At 38.3% G+C, this 19593-nt stretch overlaps 1 long non-coding RNA gene across 1 annotated transcript in view; it reads left to right on the top strand.

The window, feature by feature from the left end:
- Nucleotides 1-3031: 3031 nt before the first annotated feature.
- Nucleotides 3032-19593, top strand: part of LOC132070226 (uncharacterized) — a 98548-nt gene continuing 81986 nt past the window's right edge. Inside the window, exons 1-2 of the long non-coding RNA XR_009417913.1 lie at nt 3032-3273; nt 10059-10107. This is a non-coding gene — a long non-coding RNA (uncharacterized LOC132070226). The remainder of the gene's footprint in view (nt 3274-10058; nt 10108-19593) is intronic.

The raw sequence follows: 19593 nt of genomic DNA on the forward strand, positions 1-19593 counted from the left end.
TGATATTTAAAACAGTATGTGAGTCTGGTGGAAGTTTTCAACATGAAGTAATGAAGCACTTAGCTCTTTTTCTTCCACAGATTTTCCATATTTACTAGTGGCAATGCCAACAAAATTTCACTCCTCTCTTCTATTGACCTATATTTTTTGTGAAATAGATATCTCAACACTACTGAGTTTCTAAAAAATGCACCTGAAACCTCCAGTCATATATTTGATCAATATTGGCCAACAACTTGAAGAGGTTTAATTGGCATAAATGTTCATGGAGTGATTGCATACACACTCAGCTCGCCAACCTCAAAATCCAGAGTAGAAAATGAATCTCTTATTTCAAACAGAGAATCATTTTAAGACCAACCAGAGATTTTGTACAATAGGAACTGCAAATATGCTTAGCTGAACTAATGCTTCATTTATTAGATAATAAGAATTCTAAACATCTTTCTGGAAGGAAAGAGACTTGTATTTGTCAGCAAAGCTCTACTAGTTACTGGTTCCAGTGCTTCCCTGTGTTTCTTAAATTGTTGCCTAAAGCTGAAAAAAGTTTGTTTAAAAGTGGAAGAAATGCCAGATACCACCTTCCTCTGCTGCAGCCACCCTGGAGCAATTCTGACAATAGGACCCATCCTTACAAACTGAAACAAGAATAAATTTTCAATCGACTCTTCAAGGAGAAAGTTGTGCAAGCCTTCTGCTAGTTATACTGCATTTGAATGAAAAGCATTTGTGTTCCACCCCTAAGACTTCTTTTATGACAATGTTTAGTGTCTATCCACCAGAGTTTATCTGCATCTTGATCTTGTCCTGCCTTGGATATGTTCCTTGCTGTCTTGGATATGTTCCTTGCTGACTTCACTGAGAACATCCTTCCCTTCCTGTCATTTTCAAATTTTGTCTGTTGATTTGGCCATATTACCTTCTCTACTGCCTCAAGGAGCTGGCAAAGCTTCACTCCAGCCTGTATTTTGCTTTTTATCTTGTACTTCTGTTCTTTTCCAGCCATGCTAAATGCAGTGTTGTAAAAGTCTTTCTAGAGATATTGCTGCAGTTTTACCTCTAGTGCAGGGCAAGGTGAGGTGTGAGTTCACAAGGCAAACACCCTCCATGCTGAGGAGTCACGTTTTCTTCAGGGGGCCTGCAAATTCATCTTGTGATAAATATTTGTCTGGGGAGAGAGAGAGAGGAGAGGTACTGCAAAAATTGCTGTGTTTGTTCACCTATCTGCCATTTTAAGATTTCAGATTTCTCAGGTGTAGGTTACTGCATTTCTTGTAGTGGTTGCCCATTCTTTCATGGCATTTTGGGCATAATGCATCTGCTCTTCCATTTCAATTTTCATGTTATATAGGAACATTGACATTTGCTGTACTAGCCATTAGTCATTTCACTTGTAACCCATATTTATTAGATGGTAGGTTAAGATCTTTTCCAGGATCTTTTCTAAAACTTTTAGAAAAGATTACTTATTAATGTACTTGAGGACCAGTGAGAGGTGAGGGTAGTTAGTGAGATTTGAGCTTCTGCAAAGTGAATGACTTCCACTGGGTTTTGGTAGGAGGTTGTTGCATAGCTCATGGAAATCTGTTGGTGCCAACAGCCTGTGAAAGAACAGGCTCAGCTTTTACAGAATCGATTTTTTTTTTGTTATTATATTTTTCTATTTCTATTTAGTAACTTTTTTCTCCACCATCTCTATTGGGTATACATATTGAATTGGAGATACCCAGCAGTGCTTACTGAAGGCATTCATATGTCAGGAGCCAGACCTTCCACACACTTTTATATGAACTATAAAGGGTGGAGTTCATTATCTGTGCCTTTTGCTTTTAGGTGAGTGTATTCTTCTAATTTGTTTACTGATTAAGTAAGTTATCATGATATGCAGCTTCTGAGAGTAGCCAGCAGCCTTCTGTGACAAGGTGGGAAGAATCAAAGTTTTGGTTTAAGTACTGTGTCTAAGTTTAGGTGTAAATGCTGAAAACCTGTAGGTGCCATGTTGAACTGTACAACATGCCCAGTGCTTCAGAAGCTTCTGTTGATTTTAAATGTGGATGTACTTTGTTTCTGTTGCTCCAACTCTTCCTTGACTTTTTTTGAATTAGAAAAAACGTGCCAACCTCCATGCCATATGCCTGTTTCTACTAATGCCCATGGGTTTTTTTCAGTCTCATGTGCTTTCATATGTAAATTGGCTATCAAATTCCACCCTCAGTTTTAACCTGTAATAACTTCATTGCTTACAGTGCAATTTGCACTGGTGCAATTTAGATCAGAATCTGGATGCATATGTAAATGTGTGCTCTTATGCACATGTGTAATGCCTTCTTTTTATGTATAAAAATGCCATATAGATATATATATTTGAACTTTCTTTTTACAGTTGAAAATGAGAAGGAGAATCTATTGATTAATTATATATTGATCAATTGTAGAGCACCTAGCGAGAGGAAAATAAATCTTTTGAAGTAGTAGGTGGATTTTTGGAGTCATGCACACACACACACCTCTTTACAATGTATTTGGATTCTTGTCTGTCCCAAGAAGAAACTTTTCTTCTTCCCCTGACTTGCAATTCTGAATTTTTTGTGAGCCTCAAATCTCATTTTTAGTTGATTTTGGGGGAAATGGAGGCAGAGACTTTAAAAAAAAAAAAGGAAGACCCCCCCCAACCCCCACACACACACACACACACTAAACAGCTACCCCAGCCCCCACTTCTATACCAGCAGCCCAAACATGGAACATATTTTAGCAGAAGTGCCCCAGCTCTATCATATGTGCTGTGCAGAGTCATCATGGCCATGGTGCATAGCTGAGAGCCGGAAAGCAAACAGCTGCTGTAGCCTGATTTGAGTTAAAATAGTGTCAGTGTTTAGTCTGGCGCAGTGCTTCAGGAGAGATTGGCAGCTGGGTCAAACAAAGTCATTCCATTGGCTCCCTTCCCAGTAAGCTTCTGCTAGTATTTAGGTACTAGTGCAGCCTAGGCCCCTTTTCTCAGGGATAGCCTAACATCTGACCGCACCCTCTTTGCTTTTTAAAAAATGCCTTTTCACTCTTTAAGATAAATCCGCTATTATACAATCTGCCACTAATTGTGTGTTAAGACTGTTTTTCTCTCGAAAGCTGATGCATCCTGCTCTCAACGTGGTCTAGAAAGTGGGCTGTTACAGTACTGGATTAATAAAAGGGGCCTTTATGGTTTGTGAAAGAATATCTCTGTGCTTAGGCAGGAAACTTTTTGATCCACAGAAAAGCCAGACGACATCCTAGGTAAGGCTGTGTATCAAATCTGCTTTTATGGGAGAGTGGGGCAGCGAGCGCTGTTAATTGCAATTGCTTCAAGTTTTGCATGCCCATTTTGATAAGCTTTTTAGAAAGTTTAGGAAATAGCTGCTCCTGCGTCTCAAGTCCTTTCTCTCCTCCCTCCTCCTCACTCCTCCTTTGCCTTTACTGCCTGCAAAAGCTTGTAATGATCTGCTTAGTTTTTGCTGGGATCCACGCGGACGCTTCGCTTCTTTTTGGAGAGGGGTTTCTTGCAGAGGCGCAGGGCAAAAATGTTCTGCGGTCGGACCCAAATGCTGTTAGAAGTGGAGTGGCTGGGGAGAATTTACAGGGAAAGCTTTCCACTGTTACAGACTGCCTGTGCAATCATTTAAAAGTAGTTGAAAACTGCTTTGAACTAACAAGGGTTTAATTACGGAAAAGTTTAACGTGGCGATGGAAGGAATATTAAGTAAGTTGTCTTTGTCTCATACTTTTTAATTTTAGTTGTTGCTTTAGCCTGTTGGGTCACATTTTTTGTCAGCGCTGAAGGCTGCCATGAATTGGTAATGAGGGCCCCTTTTGCACATGATTTTGGCACTTGGCCAAAATCAACTTCCCAAGGCAAGCTTTCTCTAAAAGAACCTGAAGCATTTTTTTGTGATTAGGAATCATGTCTGAAAGCTGCCACAACCAGTTGTGTAGGCATGTCAAAATGACTTTATACAGTATATCTGAAGCATTTGGGGGGGAGGGTCTGTATTTTCCTCGTGTACCAAATTGTTGCTATTATTCTAAATTTCCGCAGCTTGCGCACCTCCAAAAACCAGGCTACAGAGAGCTAAGGCATAATGAGGATCGCTGGTATCTTTGTATTTTTCAACATGCCAAAGCAGCACTAATTGTCACATTTAAGCAAGATACAGTATTAAGGGTTGCTTAAAACACTTGTGGATGTAAAGCAGATGAATCTTTAAACTTTTAATCTCAGTAAATTACTCTCAGTGAACAGTAAGTAATGATATTTTTGAGAAGTTTCTTTGTTTGAATTGCATAAGTGGAGCTTTTTTGGTATATCTATTTTAAAAAGTACATGCCTGAGTCCACTGGGGGGAAATTTTCAAGGAAAATCTTGGATATGCCTTTGGATTTATCCCATTTCCTTGAAATCTTGGTATGGGTCTGATCTGCGAGACAGGGAACAGGAGCTGGGTAGTCCTTTGTTGTTAAAAAGGGGGAAAGGGAGTTAGTCTAAACATTAGTAAGGAGCTGCAAAAGTTCATGTTTCAAGTGTGCTTGGAGTTCTGAAATTGTGGAGATCATCAGTGTAACAAATGAGTTATTCCTTACTGATATTATATAAACAAGTTTGGCACTGTAAGGGAATACATTATTACTGCACACTTGAACGTTCTGCGAATTTACTCTGTGAATTGGAAATTAAGGACCTTCTATTACATACTGTGTATGCTCTGCAGTGTCTTTTCCACGTGTGTTCAGTGTAAAGACAAAATGCATTGTGCAGCACTTTTGTCAGGTATTTTTTATTTTACATTTCTGCCCTTGTATGTGGCTGTAGCTGAGGATTTGCTCACTCCTTCCTATGTGTGTTGTTTATTTATAAGCAACACCATCTTTCGGCAGCAATATTGATATGGAACAGCCCTTTCCCACCTTCCCTGCCCCCAGCCTTGCTCCCTTTGGCTGCTCTTAAAATGGGCTTTACAGGTATTGTCTTTCTTCTGCTAAACTGTATTTTCTGTGAGGTGTTGGGGGTGTGTGGGTGTGTGTGTGTGGGTTTCCTTTATTACATAATGCAAGCCACAGCTACAGTGGGAGAAAGCTCGAGCTTTACAGACTCCTCAGAATCGGTACTTTCATGTAACTTGGCTGGGAGAGTTTGTTCATTGTTACGTTGCAGCAGACTGAGTTACAGTGCTCAAAAGCCTCCTGCAAGTTTAGCTATAACTCCTTGTATTTGCAATGAAAATAAGCGGACAAGATGAACATGTTGCAAAAGAATAGATGGAGAATTATAGCACAATAAAACTCATATAACTTAATTGCATTTTTCTGGGGCTTTTGAAAAGCTTTACAACAGAGGAAAAATACGTCACTGTTGAATCCTATTTTAATGTAAAGCATTGCCAGAAAATTATCATACTTGGTGCAAATGTAAGTGTGATAGTAGTGTTTTTGCAAATCATTATGGAATTTATTTGCTGGTATGTGGAAATGATTTCTCCTGGGTTACTGAGTTAGGTACTGTTAATTTAAAATATGCACATACCCGCCTTGTTACTGCAAAACTAACTTGAAAATGTTTTACTCTGATATTCCTAGTTTTGCCTAGAAGTTTTTACTGGGAAATAATGAACACATGCTAGTGCACTACTTCTAGAGGTTTTCTTTTCTATTTTGGTTGATGAAGGGTTGTGTTATAAATCACAGAAAGTTATTCTCCAAAAACTTTGTGAATAGTTTTTAAATCCAGAATAATTTTTTTTTTCTGATAGCATGACTGAAATGTAAAATCTAATATATGAAGCAACAAAGTTTTTCTTAAAAACTTAAAACATTATAAATTTGGCTTTTGATTGCAGAGACCACATTAACATTTTCCTTCATGAAGTAATCTATCGTCTATATGAACATGCAAAAAAGTCCTGTTTTCATCAGATAAATCAGCATTCTGTCTTCATAAATTTAACGTTTAAAATGCATAGACACTGCATTATATTTTTAAATCCAAAACCAGTAGATTATTTTTTCCTTTATAAAGAGTATGATAAATAACTGGTTAGTTAGTTTTCCTGCCTTTAGAAAAGGTGAAGAATATAAAGTATTCTCCACTGTGCTATTTTTATTTTTAACAGCCCTCAGGAATAATGTGTCTCTAATCTTCCTACTTGGAGGGCTTTATGTTTTATGTTTGTTTGCAAACACATAATGAAAGAGTGCAATTATAAAGCTTAACTTCATTGTAATTTTGTATCTTAGATTTTTGCTCCATAGAAACGCTGAAGTCTCAGTTACCCATTTCAGTGCAGTAAATCAATATATTTTCCATTCAGAAAACAAATTCTTGCTTTTTAGTTAGTACTTTTTTTGATCATCAGACATTAATATTTAATATTTTTTTTTGTAGTGTAGTGGTGCATAGTTATGCTTTTTGAATAAAGGTTACAAATGCATTTATGAAATGTTTTCACTTCTATGAAAGGAAAAGAACTCTAATCATTGTGGAACACTTTCAGTTTATCAAGAAAACACTGTTCTTGTAAAAATAGCTTTATTTCTCAGTAGATTCTGCTGCATGTTTTAAAACTTTAGAAGTGAAACAGAGCTGTTTTGTTTTGTCTTATGGGTTTGTTGGTTTTCTGGGTTTTTCTTAGCAAGGGTTTAATTCATATAAACTAAGCACTTTGTTCTATATGTTCTAAATTTCAGCAATGAGATAAATAAATTGCTGGATTGGATGGAACATAATTATTGAATTTTGGCAGAACTTCAGTGAACTCTGCCATGAAAGATTAATGTGCGCAGTGCGCTCTTAGATTCTAAAGTAACAGAGTAAGATAAGGGGAGTGCATAACAGGCTCCAACCTTTGTGGTTTAGAGAAAATAGAAAACCATGGGCAAATGTTAACTTTTGGTATAAACTGCTAATGATAATGTTTTGTCATCTGGGTGATAAAAACTACAGGAGTAGACAAGAAAATCCAATTTAACACAAATTCTCTCCACTTCTTTCTTTCTCTGCTTCCCATTTTTCAGAATTAGAATAGCCACAGTTGCTCTATGTTCGTAGGAAAAGGAGAACAGAGCAGGCAGGGTACTTACATTATCCAGCAATGTAAAGTCCTGACAGAATCTGTCCACATCTGCTTGTGTTGTATATGGGTTTTTACTACAGTCACGATTTTGGTTTGTGATTATGGTGCATTGATTTCAGAATACAAGTAAAATTGTACTGGCTGGATGAAGGCTGCATAGAGTTATAGTAGAGGTTGTTGTTATCCCCTCTCTCTTCTTTCTCTACCAAACCTTGATTGTTTAAAACATTTGCGTCAATTGACAATTTGTGGTTATAATCACAAAATCTTATTCCTCTTGGCTTTTAAATGATTATTGCACCCAAATTATGTTTTTTAATTGAGAACAAAGATGTATTGTCCTGCCAGTCAGGCTCTCTCGGCAGGACCAATAGGATTGCAAAAAGTTTTTAGTATTTTCAGTCAGTTTGCTTTTGGGGAGAACAGGCATGACATCCACCCTGCTCTGGGGAAAGCGCTGCCGCTTTGCCGACTGCTCCCTGCTCCTGGGAGCAATCCCTCTGCCTGCCCAGCCTCTCCAGCATCCTGAGCCTGAGCCCATGGTGTTTTCTCTTCCTCAGATGTGTGCAGCAGCCAGCACCAGCCCCTGGAGCTGGTTTCCAGGAGGGCTCAGGGGTTGGCAGCCCGATGGGCAGGCTCCAACATGGCTGCAGACACACGGGCTGCTTGACGGGCTGGGCATGGGGATGTGCCTCAGTGCACCCCAAATGCCTGGAATCAGAGGGAGTGAGACAGGGAGGATGTGTGGTAGGATTTTTTCCTCTGTTTGGTCCTTGCTTCCAGACTGTCAACCTGCTGCTAAGGCTGAGTGTGCTCGGCTCAGTGTTTTAAAATGGCAGATATCCAGAATCTCAGATATATTTCATGACTTCAAAGACATATCTTCTCTCCTTCTCAGCCACATCCTTAAGCTCATGATGACAGCGTTATGAGTGGGATAGTTAGAGAGGTACAAGGGCAAGGGACTGATCCTGTGCCCATTGCAGTCAGCAGAGAGAATCCCCCTAACTACGTGTCTTTGGATCCCACACCCTGTGACCTGGCTGCTCTTCCCCCTTAGTTCCTGATGGCACTAGCATGACCAGCATTGCCATCCTACTCAGGCAGTTTCCTTGCCTTCACTGGCATTCCTCTAAGAGGAAGGTTTAGTGAGCAAAAGGCTTGAATGTACCTTCCTTGTGTTGTAAAGAAGCCCAGTCCGAGTGCTTATTTTGGCTATTTACAGTCTTCTCCCTTGTCTTTCTCCCCTTCTGGAAATGACTGTTCCTGACCTTGATTTATCAATTCATATCACCATTTCAAGTGGAATTGAGTATGTGCAGCTACATGTCTGTATCTCCATTAAAATACTACATTTTTGTATGTCCATGATGAAATGAATTTATGTTCTAGGCCTATTGTTCTGATAATCAGGCACACTTTTCTTTCGATAAGGTTGATTCCAAGATACCTTCATCTTCAAACAAAAAGGACACTTTATCTTTTTTATGGAACTGTAGAATGCTTCAATCTTTGTTTGCCCTATAAATGTGTTTAGTTGGAAAACCTTTAAAAAGTTATATTTGGAGTATTTTTAAGTAGACAATGTCCATATTTTTAAATAGACAATGATCCTTTTTTCATTTTAGCGATTCACAGAAATAAGCATTGCTTTTAGCAATGTAAAAATGTTACCACAGATAACTAAAGAACAGTAGTAGGAATATTGTGCCTTTTTGCACAGCTAATAATGTATTTGTGTGTGAAATCAAGATATGCTTTCACAGCAGTGGGGTTATAAGCTGTTGAAATACTCAATCTTAGAATATTATAGATTTGCAAGAGTTGTATATAGGACCCAGTGTACACCCCCTATATAACTTTATTGTCTAATAGTGGACTGAATGTTGAAATGCGTTGCATGTGAGGCTCTGGGATGTCCAGACAAAAAGGTGCCTTTAGGAAAAGGAAAAGCCTGCTGTTCCCTCTCTGCAGCAGCTCCCAGGGGTGCAGAGCTGGGGGCGCCGGGCCCCACAGCAGCTGGGAGAGCAGAGCCAGGGCAGGAGCCAAGCCAAGGCACTTGTGACTGCCCAGAGCATTTGTTCTGCCTGGTGGAGAGGGAGCAGGAGGCTGGTTCGGGATCTGAGCTCTGCCCTGAGCCTTTCTCAGAGCGAGGCCAGTGTCTTTCAGCTGCCATCCCAGAGCCCTGGGCAGAGTGTGGAGAAGTTTCCTGGGCAGAGCACTGGGAGAAGGCTCAGTCGTGTAAGGGATCTTCTGGGGCTTCATGAGTTACAGCAAAATTTAACCTCTGCACATTGTGCAGGTCAGAGCAAATTATCCTAAAACGTAATCTGTAAAATGACGTACTTTGTGTTTTACAAATTTGCACATCCTGGTGTCCATTTCTGAGGAGTGTGTCCCTGGGCATGCCACGTCTCCCAAGGGCTGAGCATTACAAAAGCTTGACCTTTTCCTTCCACTGGGAAACACACAAAATCTTGCATGTCAACATTACAACCTTCCAAAATTTTGAAAGAGTGTTGTGAACAAGGGGAGTTTTGAAGACATCTGAAACTTTTTTTTTTAATTGTGAGAAATAAGGAACAGTGCTGTAAAAAAAGCTGTTATACTTGGGCGGGGCAAGAGGGATTAGGGAAGGAAGGTTTGAGTTTAGAAAACTCAACCAAGTCATGTAACTCACAATGTTTGCAACCTATGAAAATATTGATGACAGAATTGAAATTGTGTTATGCTGGCAGATCACAGCTGAAATTGCTTTTTGTGGTCTCAGAGCATGGCTGAAGCAGCAGAGTATTTTACTAAAATACTGCGGTATTAATAGTAGGAAAGAAACAAGTACCGGAAAGGACTTCCAAATACTTACAAGGTATCTCATTTGGGGACATGCATTAGTTTGGTAGATTCCAATTCCCAGACTGGCAATAATGATTGTTACTTTGTGTCCTTTATGACTTTCAGAGCAAGAGAAGCCAACTTGAGGAGCATGCACACTGTGATACCCTCAGTGGTAAGTACCCTAACTGCAATCAAGTTTATTACATTTTTGTAGAGTGGAGGCCTTTTCAAGACCACACTTGATGCAGCTTAGTCACACAACAGCTTCAAATGGCATTCTGGAATAATAGGGCAGTAATGTGATACAGTCCATAATGAAAATCCGTGTACAGCACAGGTGGTTGCAAGCATTTGTGTGGTCAGATATAAAACCTTTGCTATGGGTACAAGCTACTGCTTTCCCACTTGAGGAAAGTATAATTAGAAGTGGTTTCCAGATGTGCTGGCACACATCTGCTGTTTTTAAGAGGGAATTTTGCAAATACAAACTGAGCTGTATTGCATTCATTGCTATAAAGCCGTTGATGGTTTTTCAGGTAATAAAAAGATTGGAGGCATCAACACTCCCACTCTAAAACTGAGGTGTATTTAGACAACAGCATTTTGTGTCCACTTTGTGATCCTAGGATTTTCCATGAGTAGTTCATAACTGAGCTTTGGCAAATATGCAAAAAATTTTCTGGACAAAAATTAACACTTGTTTAATGAAAACATGATAGTGGATTCCTTGCTAGTGATTTCATTTTTTACCAGGTAGATGTAGCAAATTTATATGGTTTTGCTTGTTTGTTTGTTTTTGGTGAAGTGAATAAATGATATCGTAAAACATTAGTAATGAACAGTGAATAAATGATAGTAAAACATTAGGATTCAGTTTCTTTAAACAAATTTTCAAGATGTGGTAATAATCAAGAAACTAAAAAAATATTATAATTGTAAATAGACCTTTAATTTCACTTCACACAGAAAGCAGAAAAAACTCTACTTATAGGCTTCCATGATGCATCATTAGTTGAACTGCCTGGAAGAAAATAAATGAGAAAAAAATTAGAAAAGGTGATAGGCTTTAAAATATTGCTGAGAGAAGATTACAGGTCTTTTGTTTTAGCTAAATAAACAACCTGTTTGCCATAATATCCCACTGATTTTGGTAAAGCTAGTATTTCCCCTGGAAATCTTGTTATTAAAATAAAATCCCTCTTTCAGAAGTAAGTTTTCACAGTTCCAGAAGTTTTAGTTACTGCTGCTTCTTGGAATAAGCATAAGGGAAGAATGTTGTGCCTGCCTCCTTCTTACTGACTCTTCTAGCATTGCAGAGGTACCCATAATTATGATTTTGGGTTGGTTCTGAAAAAAATGAAGGATGTGGTCTACTTGGACTTTTGGCCAGGCTGCTAAATGATGAGAGAAGGTTTTTAAGGTTTTCCTATGTAATATTGCCACACCTTTCTTCATGTTTTCTTTACTTACTTCCACAGATGTGCCCTGTAGGCTTCCTTTTCATGTGAGAGTCTAATCCTTAGCAATTATCTTAAGGAAATACTGTCACTGAGTAAATCAAATGGATTTTTGGATTTTTCCTCTTAGTTGGACTCTTTCATACAGCAGTTGCTTTTTTCATTGAAATCTTTCTTTCTTGACTAAGCAGAATCTAAAATCTCATTTTAAGTGTGTAAATGTTGGAAAAATTTGCAGAAGATTTAGTCAGAAAAATGGCCGCTGAGATAAAATAATTTTTAATATAAAATTTAACATATTGTCTGTACTTAAGTTTTTGGATTAGCTTTTCTGTCTGACACCTTTTAAGTTCTTACAAAGGCATTGATGGATTCAGCGAGGGCTGCAAAAAGCAACCTCAGTAGCAAATTACTCTGTGTGTTTGATTTTTCTGGAATAACATAATAACTTGCTGTGGTCCTGGTGCTGCTAAACAAGAATGCTCTGGCTTTAACAATTTCATGCCTCTGAGACAAAGGGTCCAGATCAGCTCATTGCATCTGTGAATGGGGACTTCTTGGGGATGCAATGAAATGGATGACAATCAATAAGAAGGATATTAATAACATCATAGTGAAAATGCTGATGACATCAATACTGCTAGTACATCTGACCTTTTTCTTTTAGTGCATATATATTGTGATGGCTATGGTATATTATAAATGTTCTATTGTGGCACAAAGACTTCAAATTTGCAATCCCAGTGACAGTTTTAGAAGGATATATTTACTAACACATACACATACATTTAATATTAAACCACATTTAAATCACTGCTTGCCCAGGAGGGGGGATTTTAGCACTGAGCCTTTGTTTGGGTATTTTTCTGGCAAAATGCCACTTGACATGAAACTTAGAAAGGTCTAAAAGAATGCAGACATTCAGATGTGAAAACGTGCAAAATGAACACTACCTGGTACTTAAATTACACTCTGCTGCAATTAAGACTTGTTAATAGCCACTCCTCTGAGCTGGCTGCTCACATCAGAGACCAACTCTGGCCAGACCCTCACAGTTTTTTACATGACCATTTTGTATAAAGCATTGCTTTCTATAGAAGGTCAGACAGGTTAGACAAAAGTAGCTTACTGAAAAAAAAAATTAAATTCTGGGGAGGTTGCATCCTTGACAACTGCAGATTTTTGAGTGCCTTTGGATTATTCACATTCCTATTATTTGGAAAATAAAATAGCATTGTACTCCCCTTGAGTGGGGGAGATGTGGAAGAGTTTTTTGGGGCATGAAAAAGGCGCTTCATTGGATGGCAAAGATCCTGCCCTGATCCATAGATGGAGGAGACAACCCACCAAAGGTGTGTCACCCCTCCAGGGCAGCAAACCTGCCCAGTGTAGCTCAAAGAGATGAGGCACTGCTCCCCTGGGGTATGAACCTCTCCCAGACACACAGTTCAATTCTGTAAGAGGCCAGGGAGCTGATGACTGAGAGTGGAGAATCTGTTACATATATGGGACACCACTGCTGCTATGTACTGCCAATTTGGCAAGGATTTCCTCTTCTGAACATCTAATCCTGTTTTTTAGGTAGTATTTCAGATTCAGCAAGTGCAGTGCTCCCTATGTCACCCAGAAAGGGAATTGAGAGTCCCTGCTTGATGCTGCATTTTATCTCCATTTAGAACACTTTCTTTTCTTTTGTTTTTGTTTTTTTTTTTGTCCTGGGCTTTGAACTGTTGATGTTAATATTTTCTTATTAATCAGGAGCATTGCCAGTACTTTTTATGCCTCCCAGATACCCATTCTTCACCTTAAATTAAAGACTTCTGGCTGTGTCTTCACAATCAGTTGCCATAAGAATATGGTCTATAATGTTAGAAGTCTTGGCTAATGCCTTGGGAAGACTAAGCCACAGGGAAAAAAAAATAATACTCTTTAATATTAAGACTGATTATGAAAACTATGTCCCTAAGATGAAAACATTCAGGGAGGAAAAAGACACATTCAAAATATTGCTAAAAAATCTTCGACTATTTTGATGAAATGACTTTACAGAACTTGAAGATAGATCAAAATGAATTATTACATGAGTCAAGATTTTTTTTAAGTTCCATAACTTTCTGATCTCTGAAATAGAAAAAAATATAAACTATCATTTATCTTATAAGTAAAGGTCAAGTGGAAGGAGAATCAGATCAAGTTATATATTTATATCAGAATATGTTGAAATATTTCATTTTGTCGTGTTTTTCTATATCTATATTAGTCTTTGGGAAAAAGAAAACCAAAAATTTTGAACTTGAAACCAGAACTTTTTAATACAGAAAATATTTAAATAGAATATTTAAACTATTTTGAATTTTTTTAAACAATTTTCAAAACCCTCCCTGCTCTTTTAAATGACAAGTTAATTGACACATTTCCTTGCAAATAACTATTTTTAAAGAAATAGCCTTTTTCGGAGGCAAAATTGTTAAAAAATATTTTCTGCTTACTCCATCCTGTGACAAATGTATATTTTGCACTTCTTCAGTTGTTGTGCTTGTGAGTTTGTACCATGTGAAATATTAACAAATTCTCAGTTTCAGCTGTGAAAATGAAGAAAATTAAGCTTCTTAGAAAATTAAGTACACAAGAGTAGAAACACATGGAAAATCTAGATTCAAGGGCTTTGGCTGTGGATAAACCTCAAATGCTTATGGAAATAAGACCACTGAAACCATCAGAAGCGGTGTGCTTAGTGATTTACTTGAGGTCAGCATGTGCTACACCACTATAAACATATTATATGAGACCTGCACACTGATAGTTACACTGCAAATCTTGAATAGAGCCATGCAGTGATTGCTGCCCTGAGCTTTCACCTCCTTTGGTGAAACCTGTGCAGGGCATGTGTGCAGCCAGAGCAGTGTGAGCAGCAGCAGGACAGAGTCCTTGGGATACCAGAGGTGTTCTGGAGGGAAACTCCATACCCCTCTGCCCAGCTGGGTGGCTCTGATCACTTGCCAGCTCCCAAGCCCTCCATTAAACTGGGCTGAAATCCCTTGGTATTTTGCTGCTTCCCAATATCGTCCTGTTGAAATGCTTCAGTGTTGTTTAAGGAAGGCTTAAAGACACAGCTCTTAGTAGGCTTGTCATTCAAAGTGGTTGTGCCCTGCTTTTTACAGGTCTTGTGAAGGAATATCTGCTTTCAGCCAGAAATGTGAGCACTGCGCCTTCTATTCTTGGGCAGGGTCATCGCTTGTGGCACTAGTGCTGAGGACAAATATATCCCCTGCTCTCCTGTCTTGCATAACCATTTCTATTGTTTTCTAATTGAGTGCTTCAGAGTTGAAGTTGTTTCTGATCAGTGCTCATTCAGCTACTAGATGTACAGAAAAGCAAATATGTTCTGAATATTATTTTCACTTTTCTGTGAGGCAGCTAGGAGAGGCTTTTATTATGAGCTATCCAGTCTCTTACAGAACTGCCTTCCAATTCCAGGCGATTAAAGGGATACTGTCTATCTCTGAGCGAAGAGCTTGAGCTCTTCAGGGGCAGAGAGTTTCTCTCTCTGTCAGTAGCTCAGTAAAAATGCATGTCTGTGCAGTGTGTGCAGTTGCTGTTGACAGACACTCCCTGTTAGCTGGGACTGTGTTGGTAGTCTGGAGCATGATATCCCATTTTGGGCACTGGGCAGCAAGAAGGGGCGAATTACAGTGACAACAATCAGAGATCCTGAAGGTCTGATTTGCAAGGAATGCTTGAATAAAGTGGAGTCATTAGCAAAATGTGTTAGGAAGGACAGGAATAGCTGGTGGTGCCTTGTGGACACGTAGAGGTTTCCTTGTGTTCTCTTCAGCCTATCTTCCCATTTCCTCCACCATTTTCCACATGACCTATTATTTCACTCTGCCCACCCGAACACACAAACTTTTCTAACTTTTCAGGGGGAATTTATGCACAGTGCTTCGAGTTGTTAAGTTTGTAAAGAGTTGATCAGAAAAATTTAACTTCTTTCATTACAATTAACATCTCTTATTTGGCAAACTGATTTGTGTGGCAAGAGCTACTTTAGGAGATGACATTGTTAAAAGAAGTCTTTTCAGCCTTTATCATTGCTCATATTTCCAGCTGTATTTCCTAGTGCAGGGCCTCAATATGTCCATTGCTTTCTGAAATAACAAGGAACAACCTTCCTGTAGCTCTTGGTCCAGCAGTAAAATCTCTCTCCTTTATTTTTTCCTCCATCCATTTTTCTCATGGCTATCTGAAATGTAACACTGAAAATTCAGTGTTAAAGTCTTGCTTCAGAAAAGCTTAAATAATGGGAAGTTCTTATCTAGCAAATTCTGGAGAGATGACAAAAAACACCCAACCAAACAAAAAACAACAGAAGAAACCCCAAAACCCAAAAAATCCTGAACAACTCAGACCTCCCAAACCCTAACCAATTATAAATATTTCAGCTTCAGCATGGCAGCTTCCTAAGTGGCTAAGAAAGTGCCCATGGGAAGATCCTGTACTTCTAGAATAGCTGAAGATAAATTGGGATTTGAACATTGTGGTAATTTTGTTTGGATTTCACTTTAGCCTTTTCTTACCACTAAGTGAAACAGACATGTACAATGCTAAGAATGTGTGTCTAATGCTAAACAAATCCCTTTGTACATAAACCATGAGTACATGGAGTCTGTATTTTGCCAATGGATGCAGTAACATACTGTAATTAAGATTTGAGAACACACAAATGACAAATCCTTGGTTAAAATGGTGACCTCCAAAGTCTTAGTGGTAATTTAGAGCTGCACTAGGATACTTCCTTTAAAATATGGTGGATATTGGACCAAGAAATGTATCAAATCTCATCAAGGTTATACAGATAATTTCTTGTCAAAAGTGTTCAAAGTAATGTTCAGATTTTCTCTTTGGATGAGAATGGGGGAGTTACTAGGGCAGAATGTCCCATAAGATGATAATAAACACCTGTTCCTCCTCAGCAACCAGGTGTCCTCCTCACTGAGTGCTGACTGTTTGCCTCAGTGCTCCACAAAGCAAATTTACAGACCCTGTGTGCCAGGAAGTTCTCAAACTGGAAAGCAAACATGGGATGGAGACAAAATACACCAGGGCATCCAAACCAAGTCTAGTAGAGCAAATAGAAAACATCAACAAAAATAAATGGAGTGAGGAAGCAGAGGGTTCCTTGGAGATGTTTGGTTTCTTGAAGAAAATGAAAAAAAAAAATCCAATTTGTGGTGTTTTGAATACAACTGAGGAAAAAAAACTCTATTAAGGAAAGAATTTATTAAAGCAAAACATTGTAATTCATGATGGAGTGAAGACCATGTGGTCTTAAAATACAGCAAGAAGGATCCTAGAAATAAAATTTAGGTAGAAGCAGGTTTCATGTTACCTGCAGATCACTAGGAAATGTGAGGCTACTGAGTAGAAGGTGTGCACAAAAATCTGTGTGTGCACTGAAAACTGGAATTTTCAAAGGCAAATGGAACTCCTTGCAGTTAAAGACACATCTAGACAACATTAAAACATGACCAACTGATCACCAGATCCTGGCTCATAGTTGAATGTAAATTTAGAAAAATTCATCTTGTTGAAATTGTACAGTCATACCACAGAATGTAAAGAGAAATCTTGGAAAAAAGGTTTTCTAGTCAGTACCTGTTTATTTTCAAGCAGTGTAATCCACTTGAATGGTGTGGACTTTGAAAATTATTTTTTTCTTTTAATCTTCTCAGGTAGAAAATTTTTTTGTTTCTTTGGGTTTGCAAAAGGAAAATAAAAATAGAACAAACTATTTCCTTTCATGAACTGTTGATTCCTTATCAGCTATAGTCTTCCCTAGTTTTTCCAGCTTTCTAATGCTGAATTCAGCACAGGTGGGTTTTTTTCAACTTTGGATGTTGCCTGTACCCTGATTTTTTTTTCTGGTGTGTGGTTGGCTTGCCAAAGTGCTGAAAACTTCTATTTGAACACCATAAAAATAACAAACAAGGTCAAAATTATGATACAAGCAGTGCAGGAATGAGGCAGTATCTGGTCTTGCTGCTGCCTTTCTGTGCTGGGTTTGTATTTAACTCAAGGCATAATTTGTCTTCTGAGCACAAAACTGATTTTTAATTTTTTTTCTTTTTTTTTGTGGCACACTGGTATTTTTATATTGCTTTTAAAAATCAAAGAAATGTTAGGAAGACTTGTTATTGCCAAAAAAAATCTCACAGAGGATCAGTATCCAAGTAATCAGAATAGAAACCTGAGCTTACAGTGGGATTTGAAGGACACAAGGGTGTCTACAATAGATGTTAGGCTTGTGATGAGATTGTAGAAATCAAGGAGCAGAGAAGGAAACAAATAGGGGTCTGTTGTGACCAAAGCTATGAAAGAGAGAGGAGAAAGGGACACCACAAGGAGGTGGATAATCCTGGGTAAGATTTCAAAGTTTTCAGAGCACACCCAAATCCAATCTCTGTGGTCCCTGACATTTTGCCTGCTACAAACCAGTGCAACATTCCATCCAAGAAGTGTATGTTGGAAATGTGTTTTAAACTGGAATACTTCATTAGAGTGTGTTCCTGAGTAATGAGCCAGTAAGGAGTGAGGAATTAGGCAGCCTAGGAAGTGATTACAGTGGCATGGGAGGCTGATGATGTACAGCTCTCAGACCACAAAAACTGGTGGTGAAATTAGAAGTGAAATTGCTGCTTTACTCTGTCTCTGAGGTGGCATTTCTGCAAAACAATAAAACCAAGAGTTTTGGTACTAAGAACCTGAAATATGCTTCCCCCTGCCTGCCCAATCTCAAGTTAAATGTCAATATTGCTTTCAGAGATTTAATTTTTAAAATGTCCTGGAGTGAATCATGTGTCATCTCACAGAAAGTCTTCCAGCCAGACCAAAGTCATTTTCCCCCTTATATGCAATATGGGTAATGAGACACAACTCAAAACAGGAAAAGAGCTTTCAATGGGAAATATAGGAAATACTTGAAAAAATATTTACAAAACAGAAGAGGAAGCATCAGGCCCATTATCCTAGAATTAAAGTACTAGTTCAGCAGTTTTCTGTTTATTTTCTAGTCATGAACATTGGCTTCTGGTTTTCTTCTTGCTAGCTATATATACATCAAGCCTCAGTTGAAAAAAGAAAACAGACTCTGACTTTTTTTTTCTGTTGACTGTATAGCAAATGTTCTCTTCTCAGCAGTTTAATGTGGTATCACATTAGTTAGAAAAATTACCTATATAAGATTGTGTGCACCATACCCTGGTGGAAAATACACCAGAAAAAAGTTGAAAGGATTTATTTACAATGTGCTAATGCAGAAGAAGTTAAGAAGGAGTAGTGGTCTTGTGATACAGACACAAGATCTTCATTTATTTGGGTCTGCTGATTATCAAACACTGCAGGCTTTACCTCTGAGAAGACAAAAGTGGTATCAAAGTAATTTCCACCACCTTATTAGCAGCAGGCCAGCAAAAGACCTTGGTCTTAAATTGAGAATTCAGGTTTTAAATAAAAAAAAATCTGTATATAATTCCCATGGGGGTTTTTTTATGAGATTTTTTTTTCTGTTTTTCTCTATAACTTACTGATTTATCTACTGCTCTTATGTTTGTTTTTCTTTAGAGTTCAGCCTCCAAAAGAACCGTGCATTTAAAATTCAGCATTAAATGAATAAAGGCCTGCCATTCTAGAAATCTGTGGTGGCATCATACTTAGATTTTTACTGTTGGCCACATCTTCATTCTGAAATCCAGTTGGGAAGTTGTTTTTTTTCTGGATTCTGAAACAGTCCAATGCTCCCTGTAATAACACTTTGGGGCATCTCATATTTTTCCTGCTTCCATCTTGGTCTGTTCTGCTCAATCCCTTCCTATTGCTCATTCCCAGTTGTATTCCTGCTTCTTTTTCCATGTTGGAAACTTTTGCATCACACATGCACTGGACACTTTGTTTATTAACCTTTGATTGTTGCTTTTGCAAAGGTTTTGCAAATAGTGGTTATGAGGTATAGCTTTGGGGTTTTTTTAAATAAAGATGTGGCATAAGACATTTCTGTTCAATTAAGTTATTCAAAGTCTATGTTTATGCAGGTAATTAAATGAGATCCTTGTGTGGTTTTCTTAAAGTGCTTTAGTTCAGCTAGCTCTGTCTTTACTCATGCCACACATTTTCTACCATTTTGAATTAATTCCTTACTCTTATAG

This window comes from Ammospiza nelsoni, chromosome 2, assembly GCF_027579445.1.
Source record: "Ammospiza nelsoni isolate bAmmNel1 chromosome 2, bAmmNel1.pri, whole genome shotgun sequence".
NCBI classification, from domain to species: domain Eukaryota; kingdom Metazoa; phylum Chordata; class Aves; order Passeriformes; family Passerellidae; genus Ammospiza; species Ammospiza nelsoni.